The sequence below is a fragment of the Pyrus communis genome, chromosome 1 (assembly GCF_041283825.1).
Source record: "Pyrus communis isolate YQ-2024b chromosome 1, ASM4128382v1, whole genome shotgun sequence".
Lineage (NCBI taxonomy): Eukaryota > Viridiplantae > Streptophyta > Magnoliopsida > Rosales > Rosaceae > Pyrus > Pyrus communis.
In genome coordinates this window covers 17,910,058-17,926,464 of record NC_142565.1, presented here as the reverse complement: position 1 = coordinate 17,926,464, position 16,407 = coordinate 17,910,058, and the positions used below count along the sequence as shown (strand labels likewise).

Genomic DNA, 16,407 nt, shown 5'->3' with positions numbered 1-16,407 from the left:
TATTAGATTTGTATGGCTAGATCTTGACAATTTCAATATAATCTTTCAAATACTGCCCGGTGCATCGCATATGTGTAAACAACTAGGCTTTGGGAAAACTTCATTCTTCATTATATTATACTTTGTTTACGGACACACATGCGAGGTATTTTGCAGGTGCTTTCATATGTGTAGTACATATGTTGTTGCATTAGATGCCATAACCCAGCAATTAAAATACTCAATAAGTGGAAGTAAAGTTGGCAGGAAAGTTTCTCTCCTTCAACTTAACCACGTTCACGTTGGAAGGTGGTTGGCCTGAAGAAAAACATGAGAATTGACTTTCCTCTCCTTCAACTTGACGACATTCACATTGGAAGGTTGTAGGCAGGAAGAAAAGCATGAGAACTGATATAACAAGAAAGCCCAATGTACATACGATACTGCATATTCCAATTCATTGATACTCTTTCTTTAGTTTAACTAGCTTTAATTCTCCTATGGCCAATCAACTTGCTTCTTCTTATTCCTTGCCTCCTTCATGGAGATATGATGTGTTTTTGAGTTTTAAAGGAGAGGATACACACACTAATTTTACAGATCATTTATACAAAGCTTGGATGATAAGGGAATCAACACCGTTATTGATCGCCAACTTACACAAGGAGAATAATATCACCAGCGCTTCTCCAAGCAATTGAAGAGTCAAGAATTTCTATGGAAGTTTTAAGTTTGTTTGAGTGTATTTTTCATATATTGATTGAATGTACAAGATGGGATATATAATAAGGTGGAAGGTTACAAGCAACCCTAGCTTGGCAAATCCTACTAACCCAGTAAACCCCTAAAGCTGTCACTCCTTAAATTAAAGGAGTGCAGCAAGTAGCTAGCACACAACTATCAACAAGTCATCTAGATGTCAGTCTTCCTAAAATTAAGGGATTAGGGTTAATAGAGAATCCCATGGAAAGAGGAAACATAAAATCTGATAGCATGGTAGCATGGAGTAGCAGTTACCCCATATTCCATATCGTCTAATACTCCCCCTCAAGCTGGATCGAGGAGATTATTGAGCCAAGCTTGTCAAGGAGATGCTAAAAAGGAACTGAAGGAAGTGCTTTTGTGAACACATCTGGCAGTTGATCATGACTGCGAGTATAGATGGTTTGAATAACTTGGGATTGAACTTGTGCCTTAATATAGTGACAATCCACCTCAATATGTTTGGTCCTTTCATGGAACACGGGATTAGTAGTGATATGCATGGTTGCTTGATTTTCACACATGAGTGACATTGGAGTAGAACTAGAGAATCCCATGTCTAAAAGTTACCCTTTGAGCCAAATTAACTCACATGCTGTTGATGCCATTGCACGATATTCAGCCTTCACACTAGAATATGTAATAACTTGTTGTTTTTTGCTTTTCCATGTGGCGATGTTTCCTCCAACAAACGTATAATAGCTAATGGTAGACTTCCTATCAATTGCATTTCCTGCCCAATATGCATCGGTGTAAGCACTGATTTGAGTGGAATGGTTGTTCTTTATAATAATACCTCTATCAATAGAGCCTTTGAGGTAGCGTAGAATTCTTTCAATGAGAAGATGTTTCATAGATGGTGTATGCATGAATTGGCTAACCAGGCTCACAATATAAGTGATATCAGGTCTGGTTATGGTAAGGTATATAAGCTTTCCAACTAACCTTTGGTAGTGACTCACATTGGTGAGAAGTTCTCCATCTAGATCAAGCTTTAGCTTACTATCAAGGGGAGTGATAGCAGGCTTGCAATCAAGTAATTCAGTCTTAGTGAGATGATCCACAACATACTTGTGTTGATTTAAAAACAAACCCTTTTGAGATGTTGCCATTTCAATGCCAATGAAGTATTTTAGTCTCCCCAGGTCCTTTATGACAAATGTGTGATTGAGAGATTTCTTGAGAGCTTCAATTTCAACTTCATTTTCACCTATGATGATGAGATCGTCCATATAGATAAGAACCACCAATATTCCAGTTGATCCTTTACGAGTAACAAGGATGAGTCCGCATTACTTCAAACAAAACCAGCAGCTTCCAACAATGAACTCAACTTGGCATACCATGCACGTGGAGATTGTTTCAAACCATAGATTACTTTGTGCAATCGGCACACCATATCATTTGTACCTTGAGAAGAACCTGGTGGAAGTTACATATATAATTCCTCTTTTAAATCCCCATAAAGGAACGCATTTTTCGCATCCATTTGATATAATGGTCAACCATAATTCATAGCTACTGAAAGAAGAACCCTAATGGAGTTCATTTTGGCTATGAAGCAAATGTTTCCTTGTAGTCTACCCTAAATGTTTGAGTGAAACCACGTGCAACCAATCTGGCCTTGTGACATTCAATTGATCTATCAGCCTTGAACTTTGTCTTATAAATCCATTTACTCCGAACAGCCTTCTTCCCTGGAGGTAACTTCACAAAGCTCCATGTTTGATTGTTCTCCAAGGCATAAAGTTCATCCTTCATTACATTTCTCCACTCAGGAATTAGTTGAGCCTCTTGAAAAGTTCGTGGTTCAATGTGATGAGAGATTTCAGCCAGGAATGTGGCATGATTGGGGTGAACACGACTATAACTCAGCACCTTAGTGATGAGGTGTTTGGAAGCAAAGGTGACATAGTTTCGGAGCCTTGTTGGACATTGTCGAGTACGCACACGATTGCGCCTTGTAGGAGGTAAAGTGGAAGCCTCTTCGTGACTTTCATCTGGAGTAGATTCAGTACCATCCTTCATGTTTCTTGGTTGAGAAGACACATGAGTAGTTTCACTCACAATCTTTGCTTGTTCATGATTGATAGTGGCTTCTGGATCCAAGTGCATTGAGTGATTAATGCACGCAGGCAATGGGAATAAATCACACATTAGCTCCCCCTCTCGAGAGTGAGCAACCTCTTCGGAGAAATAGGGAACTGTTTCCTTAAATCTTACATCCCTAGACACAAGCATCTTGCTACTAATAGGATGAAAACATTTGTAACCTTTTTGGGTGGATGAATATCCCATGAAAACACACTTTGCAGCCCTAGCATCCAGTTTGTCATAGTGCAATGCTTGAACATCAAAAAGCACGTGTAGCCAAAGACTCTCAAATGTGATAAAGTTATATATCTTCCTTTAAGGGTTTCATAAAGAGACTTAAACTCTAAAACATAACTTGGCAATCTGTTGATTAAATAGGTTGTAGTGAAAATGGCTTGTGACCAAAATTTCTTTGGTACGTTTATATGCAACATCAATGCACGGGTCTTCTCAAGTAAATCCCTGTTTTTTCGTTCAGAGATCCCATTTTGTTGTGGGGTTCCCACACAACTTGTCTTGTGAACTATACCATAAGAGCTCAAATATTGACTTATATTGTTGGATAAAAACTCAGTGCCATTGTCGGTTCTTAGGTTTTGAATGGTTGACTAAAATTGAGTTATGACAAGTTGATGAAAGTCTTTGAACATAGTGAAGACATCCTTTTGTGATTTTAACAGATATAGCCATGTTGTTCTAGAAAAATCATCCACAAAGATAACAAAATATTTATATCCATCAAAAGATTCAATAGTTGGACCCTAAACATCGGAGTGTACAAGTTCAAAAGGTTTGCTAGCCTTAGACATTCAGGAACTAAAAGGGAGCCTAGTAAACTTGGAGAACTGACATGTATCACACATTACAGATGATTGATACATTTTGGGAAAGAGTTTAAGCAAAACAGTCTCTGATGGATGGGGTAATCTTTGATGCCAGATTTGTTCGTCCTTGGAATGAATTGAATCAACTTGAAAAACTTTGACTAGATGAAGTTCCTTGCATAAATAGTAAAGACCATTCAGGAAGAACCCTTCATTAATTGTCTTCTTGGTGAGAGAATCCTGAAACACAACACTGCTTAGTGAGAAAGTGACAAGACAATTTAGGGTTCTAGTGATCTTTCCTATTGACAGAAGTTGAAAAAGAAAGGTAGGAACAAATAATGCAGTAGACTCAAGGTTGTTTGAAAGCAACTTTACTTTTCCCAATCCCAAAACCATGGCATTTTTTCCATTAGCAACTGACACATGAGAGGGTTTTGACAAAGTTTGAAAACTGTGAAAGTTTGAGGCTTTGTTTGTTATATGGTCAGTGGCTCCTGCGTCGATAATCCAACAATCATGTTCAATACTAATGTGAAGAGCAGTTGTGAATGCACAAAAAATACATGGAGCTTTGCTTCTTGTTATATTCTCATTTTCAGCAAGGAAACTTGTGAACTGTGCCAGTAGCGCAATGGGATTTTTAGTTGTACCCCTTGAGCTTTCTGCAGTTTCTCTATGTCCCTTGGTTTGCATGTATATTGCAAAGTCATTTATGAGCGAGACAAGATTTGAATTGAAGTCCTGAATGCTCTTAGGGAATGAGGTATAACTGTGATTTACTGCATGCTGAGGTTTAACTTAGCCAGTGTGGAGCCGCCTTAAAGGAGTCATTTTGTGATCCTTGTTGAACTGAGATTTCAGTTCGGGGAGCAAAATCCAGCACCTTTCCTCCACGTGACCTATAGCGTCACAGTAACTGCACTTCAAATGTGGATTTTTACCCTTGTAAGGCTTGCTGTCTAAGGGTTTATGTTTGGGAGCATAGACTCTTGACTAAAAAATCTTCGAATTCTTCTCCAAGTTCATCACCCTTCTTCGAGCTTCCTCACGTTGAACCGTGGCACACACCGTTTTGAAGGAAGGAAGTTCGATATTCATCAGGATGTGACTTCTGAGATCCTCATAGTCCGAGTTCAAACTCGTAAGCAGTTAATATATCTTGTCTTCTTTAGCCCTTTTCAGAGGAACTGCAGCATTGATGGTGTGAAGTAAATAAACATCTAACTCATTCCACATAGTCCTGAGACTTTCCAGGTGCTGCACAAAGGTTTTTCCATCTTGTTGAAGACTGGCAATGTCCCTCTTTAGTTGAAACACTCGTGCATAATTATTTTGATTCTCATACATGTCTTTCATAAATTTCCATAGATCGTGTGAGGACTCGGAATACCTAATGATTTCAGCGATATGTTTCTCCATTGAGTTGAGAAGCTTGTTAGTCCTTGCACAACCGTGCTTCGTATGCTTGGGTAGAAGGCTAGGGTGCCTCAACTCCTCCATTGATGAACCCCAGCTTTCCTCTTCCATCGAGAGGAAGAAACACTGCTCTAGACCATGGGAGATAGTTGAATTCATTCAGCAAAACTGAGCATAAACGTAGATTAGTATTTATCTCAGTATCTGAAGCAAAAGAGGGAGAGCTTTGTGAGCTTTCTCCCCCAAGGTTTATTGAACTTTCTTCAACCATAACTGGAGCTTAAAGATGAACAACAGTGGAAAAAAAAGGGCAGAAACAGGTCAAGGATGACACTGCTCTGATATCATGTGGAAGTTTTAAGTTTGTTAAATGTATTTTTCATATATTAATTGAATGTACAAGAGGGGATATATAATAAGGTAGAAGGTTACAAGCAACCCTACCTTGGCAAATCCTACTAACCTAGTAAACCCCTAAAGCTGTCACTCCTTAAATTAAGGAAGTGCAGTAAGTAGCTAGCACACAGCTATCAACAAGTCATCTAGATGTCAATCTTCCTCAAATTAAGGGATTAGGCTTAATAGTGAATCCCATGGAAAGAGGAAACATAAAATCTGGCAGCATGGTAGCATAGGGTGGCAGTCACCCCATATCCCATATTGTCTAATATTTTCTCTTGTCATATTCTCTAAAAATTATGCATCTTGAAGGTGGCGCTTGGACGAGCTCGTCAAGATCCTTCAATGTAGAGAATCAAAGCAACAAATAGTTTTGCCAGTTTTTTACAAGGTGGATCCATCCCATGTATGAAATCAAACGAGTAGTTTCGATGGCGTGTTTGCAGAACTTGAGAGCAAATTCAAGGACAACAAGGAGAAGGTCCTCATGTGGAAAAGTGCTCTTAGAGAAATAGCAAATTTATCAGGACATCATTTCCGAGAGGGAGAGTATGTACATTTCTTCCCCTTACCGTGTATTTATATAGTTAATTTCCTACAATAATGTCATCAATTCAGTTTTGTGTTTGCTTTTTACTCTTTAGATCTTTAGCAAGCGACACATACTTGAATTAGTAATTACTAGTACATTATGGATAGAAACATGGAAAAAAACATTCAAGTACACTTTTGATGCGAGATTTATATGCACACAAATTAAACCCTATTTGTGACAATTGTAGTAATGATGTAAGTAGGGATCGTTCTAACCGGGGATTAACTAGGGGTGCTAATCTATTTTGAATTGACTTGAAAGCACAAAAACTAAATGTAAAGACTCTTAACAAGACTACTATGACTCAGAATAGCCTTGAAAAACTCAAACTGCCTAAAACAATCAAATTGACTCAAACAGAAACTAGAACTTGATTTAGACGAATTTGAAAGTGTTTATGACTCCAAAAGCTTAAAGACACAAAAATAAAACAAATACGAATGATTAAGACTCAACGAAATATGGGGGAAATGTGTTTGGACGATATTAAATTAAATGGACAGAATATAATTAAAGGCAAAATGTAAATATGAATGTGATGAAAATATGGATGATGAAATAGCCAAGGGGTTCTTCTCCACACATGTTACACTTGCATACAAGATTGATTCTCAGTTGGTCTTTCGATAAATTATGAAACTCAACACCCTGGGTTAATTAGGTCCGCTTAAATTAACCGTCAAGTTCTCCTTAAGTTAATGAATTGGATGGGTTAGCGCAACGCAATTCACCACATTCTCCAAAAGTCATTTACGTGAAAAGCACAATAAAGATACAATCAAAGATCATTAAGCATTATGAAAATTATAAGTGTTGACGAGGCATTCGTTACTATGATGAGCATGAAACTCGTGCCAAGAATTCATTTAACGCGATTGTTTATAAGCAACCTCCACTACTTGTGAATATAAGTTCATAACGATTAGGTGAAACTCACTTATATTCTAGCGTCATATTCATGCATGAAAATTAAGCGCGCATTCTTAATAAACATACATAAATAAGTTATCAATCAAACGGTTAAACAAATTGAATCAACAACTTATGAAATTCCAACCAAAGATAATCAATTCATATTGCAAGCATAAACATGTATTTCGAATCACCCCCTAGCTAAAGGGGGTTTAGTTCCTCATAACTTTGAAATCAAAGAAACACCTAAACATTCCAACAACTCAAACTTGAATTGTATGAACGTTTAGGCACTCTTCTCTTCCATTCCTCATACGTACAAAACAAAGAGAATTAAATTATAACTTTGAAATCAAAGAAACACCTAAACATTCTAACAACTCAAACTTGAATTGTATGAACGTTTAGGCACTCTTCTTTTCCTCGTTGTTGTAGCACAAGGTCTAAGGAGATGTTTAGGGCTTTAGGTGTATGTGGAATGGAGTGGGGAGTGGTTGGAGATGGAAGCAATGGAGGAGAAAAACTGCAGAAAATGGAAGAGGTTGCACGGCATAGAATGGGCATTTTTGTGTTGTGTGTTGTGTTGTGAATGGAATGAATCAATTGTGGCTGCAATGCATGCTTATTTATAGGTAAATGAGAGGGAACATGACAGCTAAGAATAGGTGGAAATGTGGCTGCAAGTTTGGTGAATGATTATGAGTGAATGCATGTGCATGTGGCTAGGTTGGAAAGCTGAAATGATGAAGTGGGATGCTGGAAATGCAAAGGGGAAAGCTGGAAAGGCAAAGGTTATGCACGACAAAGGGTGTTTTGGTGCTTGAAATGCATGTGTTTGCATGTGAATTAAAACTAGAGTGAATGATGATGAATGTATGTGGATTAGTGATTAAAGAATAAATGGATGTGCTGGAATTGAATGGAATGCACGGCATAGTGTAGTTTTTGGTGCATGTGGCTGCAATGTTGTGCAATGATGGAGGAATAAGTGCATGTGGTTGAATTGGTGGTGAATGTGCATGGCAAAGAATGGATTTGGCTGCAATGGTGTGTAATTGGGCTAGGGTTTAAGTGCATGAAATGGACCCAAATTGCTCCCCCTTGCATGGCAAGGAATGGTGTTTGTGTTAAGCCCACGACAAGGTGAATATAATTGGGTTAGGGCCATTGTTTTGTGTCCTCAAGTGCATACAAGGCCTTCAATTTCATCCAACACTTGGGCTCCAAGCATAAGCTATCCATCCTTAGCCCAATAGTGCTCCAAAAGGCCCCAAAACACTCCACAATGCATCCTTTCGTCAAACACGTCTTATGATCCTGAAAGCACACAAAAGAAGCATAAAGGACTAAAATAACTAAAGAAACATAACGTAAATGTACGAGAACAAGCCATTTAAGTCGCATGAATATGCTCCTATCAAATACCCCCACACTTAGCTTTTGCTAGTTCTCGAGCAAAACAGAAAAACAAAACAAAACGAAACGAAACAAACCAAAGACAATCTTAAACCTTCCAACGTTGCCTCAGGGATTTCCAATGCACATGACAAGTTAAAAATCATTATTCCCACAGATTTTAGCCATCTTTACACTTAAATACATTCTTACTCATAATCACCACATACTAGTTCACAATTAAGCATTTTAAAACCATGATTTGAATGTAGTAACATGCCTTAGAGAATTCCCTCAATTCCTTACTAGATATACTCTCGTTTTTCACACAGATTTTCTGACTACACTCCCTACACTAGGTATATGTGAGAAGATTGATGTAAACATTGAGACGAACACTCACATATGTTATAACAAGGAAAGCATTTTCTGGAATTATTAACATGTATATATATGATCTCATGAATGGAATGCCACTACTTAGATGCGAGAACCAGGGATACCATAAGCTCAAACCCACTTTAAACTCCACATATTGAAACACATAACAATCAAGATAGAAGTCAAAGGGTTGTAATGGGGCTAGGGTATTGGTTAACAAAGAAGGGATATGGAAAACAAAGGTTCTTAAAGAAATAGCGAGCAAAGCATTTGAATCATCTTAGAATTCACTTTTGAATGAAAACTCAACTTTTGAACAAAAAGGGAGAATAAGCTTTTTTTTTCTTTCTTTCTTTCTTTTCTTTTCTGTTTTTCTTTTTTTTTTTTTCATATGTTTTTCACAATTTTTTTCTTTTCTTTTGACTCTCAAAATATACATAAACGCTTAAGAACAAAACATTCTCTCCCCCACACTCATTTTCTTTCATAATGTACTCAAAAGGAATTCATTTAAGTCATGCTCACTATCTTTTAAGAACAAGGGTGTGGACTGTCCTATACTAGGCTAGGTGAGGATAATGTGGTTAAACAAAGAATAAAGGCTAAACAAGGCTCAACGGGGTTAAAACTTACAACAAATACGAAATATGGGAAGTAAGGCTATTTGGCTATGGTGGCAACTACACAACTTCATCAGGCTATTTGGCTATGGTGGCAACTACACAACTTCATCTTGATATATGTTATGCAATTCAATGTCATGCTTTGAATGAAACGGATATAAGTTCTAGCATTTAGTTCTATCATGATACAATTGCATTTTAAGTAGCAACCAAGCAAGGAATAATGAGATCATGCAACAACTTTAGAAAACAAAGAATCACAGAAAATAACTCTCCAAAGAAGGTAATGGCTCGAGTCTCACAGGGTTGTAGCGTTTGTTTGAGTTCCTTCCTTCAAGCATGTTACAAAAACGAATTTTTCTTTTATGATTGCATGTGAAGTCATACATTATAACCATAACCAAGCATATACCAAGAGTAAATCAAACTTTTCTCTATGTTTATAACTCTTTTTAACAGTCATGCAATTACAAACCAAATCCTCATCATTGTGTTGGAAGGTACCCTAAGACACAAACACACAAAAACGACTCAAAACACTCTTTTTAGGCTTTTCAAAACATGTTTTTCAAAATTTTATGTGATTTTTCGAAGTTATAAAACAAAGCATACTAAAACACTCTAAAACAACTTAAAAACACCCTAAAACAGCAAGGAACAACATTTGAAGTTATGGGTGATAAAATCCCACGAATTTGCATCAAATATACTTAGTTACCCCCCCACACTTAAATCAAACATTGTCCTCAATGTTTTAAGCATAGATTCACACAAAGCATAAGTAAATACACAAAAAACACTTAAACATACTAAACATGGCAGAATGTAACTAACAAAGAGAAGAGTTTAGAGACGCAAATCTAGAATTGGAGTGCTTTCTCGGTCTTCCTTTGTTGAATGCATGGGTTGATCTTGGTGATTCCACAGGCTCATTCTTGAACTGGTTTCCTCCTATCGTTGATTTTCCTTTGTGCTACTCTTGAACTGGGCAGCAGGATTCTTTTGTTCTCCCCCGAAGGTCTGAGCTTACCCCTTTTATCTGTTTCTTTGTTCAATCTTTGCAGAAGTGGTCCCTTCTCTGGAAGTGTATCAACCGTTGAAGATGACTACTCGAGAGCAACGCTAGGTAAGCAACCAGGAATAGATTCCAGGCAGTTAGAACCAGATCGGAAGACTTACTCCAAGTGCCGGCTGATTGCTTCTTTCACTTTGCCATGCGAGTAAGAACAAGGACAAAGAAAAGGACAGGGAAAGAGCATGATATGAGATACTTTTGCTTTTGACCTTGATGATATGAGATACCTTTGCTTTTGAAGAAGCGGTGAATGAATCAGCATATGCTTCAATCCTCCTGGGTCATCTGTACTCCAGGCATCTGGTATCATCTTTGGGGAAGAAGAAAAAATTGAGTATTTCGAAAGGCTTTGCTGGGAGTGTGCCCTTAGAGGTGAGGAAGAGTTGGGCATTTTCTTCAGGTCTGCCTTGCCATAAGAGATGAAGGTCGACAAATATAGGGATTTCTCAATAGCAAGTGGTGGTACTGTTCTTTTACCCTTGTCGACAAACGTCTCTTCGATATCTAAACGACGCCTCTTCGATTTCTGAGCAGGCGCCTCTTCGATTTCTGAACGACGCCCCTTCGCTTTCTGAACGACACGTAGTAGTGCGGATGCGGCTCTTTTGACAAAGCTGCACGCGTTTTCTGAAAAGGAGAGAAAGCGTCGCCGAACTTTGCGCTTGTCGGCTAAAGATGTGTAGTTGCGATGATGGCTTCCATGTGTTTTCTGAAAAGAAGAAATCTTTTGACAAAGTTGAACGCGTCTCTGAAAAGCCGAGAAAGCGTCGCCTAACTTACGCCGGAAATTCCGGCTTTTTGAATCGGTGGACGCGTCGCCTTGGCTTTTTATAGAGCTATCGATCACCCCAACAAACACACTCTGAAGATTGCCCATTCTTGAAAATCGTCTCCGGCCCTTTGAAATTTAACTCCATCCACCCCTTCTCTTTGAACACTTTTGAAAAATGGCAAACCCATCGAACCTTAGCTTAGAATTGAGTCTCAGCAGTGATACGGGCGCGCCGCGTCAAGGTAACGTATGGCGCCCTTCTTTCTTATCTTCTAACGGTTCTCTTACAGGTGAAGACTCCGTGATGCAGGACGCCACAACAGCTACAATAGTAGCTAGGAACCTCCTCACTCCAAAAGATAGTAGGCTGCTGTCAGGACGGTCCGATGAGTTGGCCGTTCAAGAGTCCCTTGCTCTTAGTGTTCAGTGTGCGAGCTCTGTGTCCAACATGGGCCAACGCCTGCTTGCTCGGTCCCGTCAGGTGGAATCATTGATGGCAGAGGTGGAAACTCTTAAGCAGGAGATCTCCACCTCTTAAGCAGGAGATCAAACATCTTAAGTACGAGAATAGAAGTTTGCATGTGCTTGCAAATAACTATTCGTCGGGCATGAAAAGGAAGCTTGATGAGCTGCAAGAATCCGAAGGTCGAATTCAAAGTGACCGTCAAAGGCTTGCGGCTTATCTCCAGATGCACCTTTTTCCTGGGTCATCCAATGTTTGGCCAAGTATTGAGGCCTCGAATGCTCTATCTTCGATGCCTCCCGTTCCGATGCCTTCCGCTCCTATGTCTTCTGCTTCAAGAGTTTTGCCAAGTAGTGGGGCATCAAGCAAACAACCTTTGTGAAAGTTACATTTTTTTTTTTTTTTTTTTTTTTTTTGTAATCAAATCGGAGATCAATGGACAGCTTTATTTTATTTAGTGTATTGGGTTGCCTCCCAAGTAGCGCTTTCTTTTACGTCTTGCAGCCGGACAAAACCTTCATTTCTCACTTAGAGCCCACGACATGCAATGTGATCTCCTCCATAACATGCCCTTCAATACTTCCATAATCCGGCTCACTGAATGGGAGGGGATAATGATCCTCCCTGATGGTGATGTTTTGGTTCTGAATGTCCATGTACATGCTCCCACCACCTTGGGATTGATTGGGTACCTGCACCAAAGAAGGTAACAACCTATTAGTTGAAATGGGAATCAGAATTGGGATTGGAAACTTACTAGGATGTTGTGGCAATGCTCCAAGGACAGCCACCCTTTCGCCAATTTTAGCACAAGGCACAACCATATTGGATGTTTTTAGGGTAGTGGCATGCTCGTTGTGCTCCAATCCAATTCCTTCCTCAATGGTGATTCTAGATGCATCCTTCTTGATTTGTGCGGATCCTTTCGGCCTTATGTCCTTATGCACATCTATGACAAAACAAGAATGATCATCATTAGTATTCTTAATAGATTCAGAAACTTTAAAATTAATCATATCACCACAAAACTCCATAGTTAAGGCTCCTTTGGCCACGTCAATCTTGGTGTGAGCTGTTTTCATAAACGGTCGTCCAAGTAAGAGTGGCGATGGTGGAGAGTGGGTTGAATCCTCCATGTCAAGCACATAGAAATCTGTAGGAAAAATCAAGTGGTCCACCTGCACCAGAACATCTTCCAAAACTCCTCTCAGGTATGCATTAGATCGATCAGCTAATTGAATAATGACACCATCATTTTTAAGCTCTCCTAGATTCATAGATGCATAAACAGAGTATGGCATGACATTAATTGATGCACCTAAATCTAGCATAGCATGTTCGAACCTTTTATTACCAATTACACAAGGGATGGTGAAACTACCTGGATCTTTGCATTTAGGTGGTAACTTTCTTTGCAATATTGCAGAGACATTCTCACTTACATGTACCACCTCTTTTTCCTGAATCCGTTTCCTTGTTGTGCAAATCTTTTTCAAAAACTTCGCATACTTCGGAATTTGCTTTATTGCATCAAGGAGCGGGATATTGACATGCACCTTCCTAAACGTCTCCAGGATTTCTTTTTCATCTTCCTCTTTCTTGGCTTGCATAAACCTGCTAGGAAAGGGCACATTTGGTGGAATCACGTTAGAAACCATTGAGTTTGGACCTACCTTACATTTGTTGGACGGCCTAGGAGCTTGAAGTGGTTGTGGTAATGGTTGTTCCACCCTTTCCGTGGCTTTGCCCTTCCTCTCTTTCTCTTGCAACAGCTTTTCCTCCTCTTCTTGGCTTGATTTTGGTGGTTGTGAGGTAGTTCCAACTTCCTTGCCACTTCTTAAGGTGATTGCATTGGCGGTTTCAAAGCCACCCTTTGGATTGACCACCGTAGTGCTTGGTAACTTACCATTTTCACTACTAAATTGCCCCATGAATTCAGCCATTTGTCCCATTTGTCTCTTCAACTCTTTCACCTCTTGAGCTTGATTCTGCACCTCATTGGCGTAATTGTGCATGTCCTTTGCTTGTTTTTCTTGCCCCTGCGCCAATGTAGTTAGCAATTGAATAACTTGAGAATTATCAAAAGACGAACCTGAGTTGTTTTGGGACGATGGTGGTTGGTTGGATTGGTATGGCCGCGGGAACCCAGGGGGGTTTTGTTGAAATCCCCTTTGTGGTGCAGATTGTTGGGCAGGTTGTTGTGTATCTCTCCATCTGAAATTTGGGTGGTCTCTCCAACCTGGATTATATGTGTTAGAATATGGATTGTTCCTTGGTTGGTTTTGATTCTCATAGCCCATGGCATTGGCAGATTCCCATCCTCCATTCTCTATTAATTGAGGGCATGTCTCGGATGGATGCCCTTGCATTGAACACACGCCACACACTTGGTTTTCTTGTGGTTTTGACCCCTTGACAACCTGAGACACGAGAGAAGTAAGATTAGCCAATTGTGACTGAATATCAGAAATTGCACTTACCTCATTCACACTTTGTTGTCGTGGCCCTTCTCTTTGTCCAACACCTTCATATTGTTGAGCGTTGTGTGCTCGGTTGGCAATTAGAGCTTTGCCATCCATTAGAGTCTTGTCCACTAATGCACCACCCGCCGAAGCATCTAGCATTTGACGTTCCATGGGAAGGAGTCCCTCGTAGAAATATTGAATGAGCAGCTCCTCCTTCATTTGGTGCTGTGGACATGAAGCAACAAGTGATTTAAAACGTTCATAATAAGATGGAAATGACTCACCTTGATTTTGTTGGATGCCACTGATTCGTTTCCTCAAGAGAATGATCTTTGCAGTGGGAAAGAATTTCTCTAAGAATGCACGTTTCATACTTTCCCAAGAATTTACAGTTCCAGGGGACAATTCAAACAACCAATCTTTGGCCTTGTCCATAAGTGAGAATGGAAAGGCCTTCATCTTCAAAATACTCCCATCAACGTTGATGGGTGTCATACTTGAGCAAACTACCTCAAATTCCTTAAGATGTTTGTTAGGATCTTCCATGGACAACCCATGGAATTTAGGAATATGATGTAATAAACTAGACTTAAGTTCAAACTCATCGGTCTTCCCAGGGGTTGCATTGGGGTATTGGATGCAAAGAGGGGCTGCATTGGCCAAGCCCGAGGCAGAAAGCTCCTTGATGGTCCGATTGTCCACTGCCATGGTTGGTACTTCCTCTTTAAATTCAGGTTCGGGAATAGGAGGATTAGACACTTGCAATTTCTTTTTCCTTCTCAAAGACCTCTCGAAATCACCGTCAAAGTCAGAGATATGCTCACGAACAGGTTGTGAGCTACGGGTCATAAACTAGTACCTACACACAAGTAAGAAAATAAAACACACACACACGGTGCAAAACAAATTAAAACAAAACAGAACTGAACAATTTAAACAAGAGTCAAGACAAGGGATTAGCAACTTTGCCAATCCCCGGCAACGGCGCCAAAATTTGATGCGAGATTTATACGCACACAAATTAAACCCTATTTGTGACAATTGTAGTAATGATGTAAGTAGGGATCGTTCTAACCGGGGATTAACTAGGGGTGCTAATCTATTTTGAATTGACTTGAAAACACAAAAACTAAATGTAAAGACTCTTAACAAGACTACTATGACTCAGAATAGCCTTGAAAAACTCAAACTGCCTAAAACAATCAAATTGACTCAAACAGAAACTAGAACTTGATTTAGACGAATTTGAAAGTGTTTATGACTCCAAAAGCTTAAAGACACAAAAATAAAACAAATACAAATGATTAAGACTCAACGAAATATGGGGGAAATGTGTTTGGACGATATTAAATTAAATGGACAGAATATAATTAAAGGCAAAATGTAAATATGAATGTGATGAAAATATGGATGATGGAATAGCCAAGGGGTTCTTCTCCACACATGTTACACTTGCATACAAGATTGATTCTTAGTTGGTCTTTCGATAAATTATGAAACTCAACACCCTGGGTTAATTAGGTCCGCTTAAATTAACCGTCAAGTTCTCCTTAAGTTAATGAATTGGATGGGCTAGCGCAACGCAATTCACCACATTCTCCAAAAGTCCTTTACGTGAAAAGCACAATAAAGATACAATCAAAGATCATTAAGCATTATGAAAACTATAAGTGTTGACGAGGCATTCGTTACTATGATGAGCATGAAACTCGTGCCAAGAATTCATTTAACGCGATTGTTTATAAGCAACCTCCACTACTTGTGAATATAAGTTCATAACGATTAGGTGAAACTCACTTATATTCTAGCGTCATATTCATGCATGAAAATTAAGCGCGCATTCTTAATAAACATACATAAATAAGTTATCAATCAAACGGTTAAACAAATTGAATCAACAACCTATGAAATTCCAACCAAAGATAATCAATTCATATTGCAAGCATAAACATGTATTTCGAATCACCCCCTAGCTAAAGGGGGTTTAGTTCCTCATAACTTTGAAATCAAAGAAACACCTAAACATTCCAACAACTCAAACTTGAATTGTATGAACGTTTAGGCACTCTTCTCTTCCATTCCTCATACGTACAAAACAAAGAGAATTAAATTATAACTTTGAAATAAAAGAAACACCTAAACATTCTAACAACTCAAACTTGAATTGTATGAACGTTTAGGCACTCTTCTCTTCCTCGTTGTTGTAGCACAAGGTCTAAGGAGATGTTTAGGGCTTTAGGTGTATGTGG

General features: G+C 39.0%; 1 pseudogene; it reads left to right on the top strand.

The window, feature by feature from the left end:
* Nucleotides 1-479: 479 nt before the first annotated feature.
* The window catches only part of LOC137719909 (TMV resistance protein N-like), a 65,618-nt pseudogene continuing 49,690 nt past the window's right edge, over nucleotides 480-16,407 (top strand).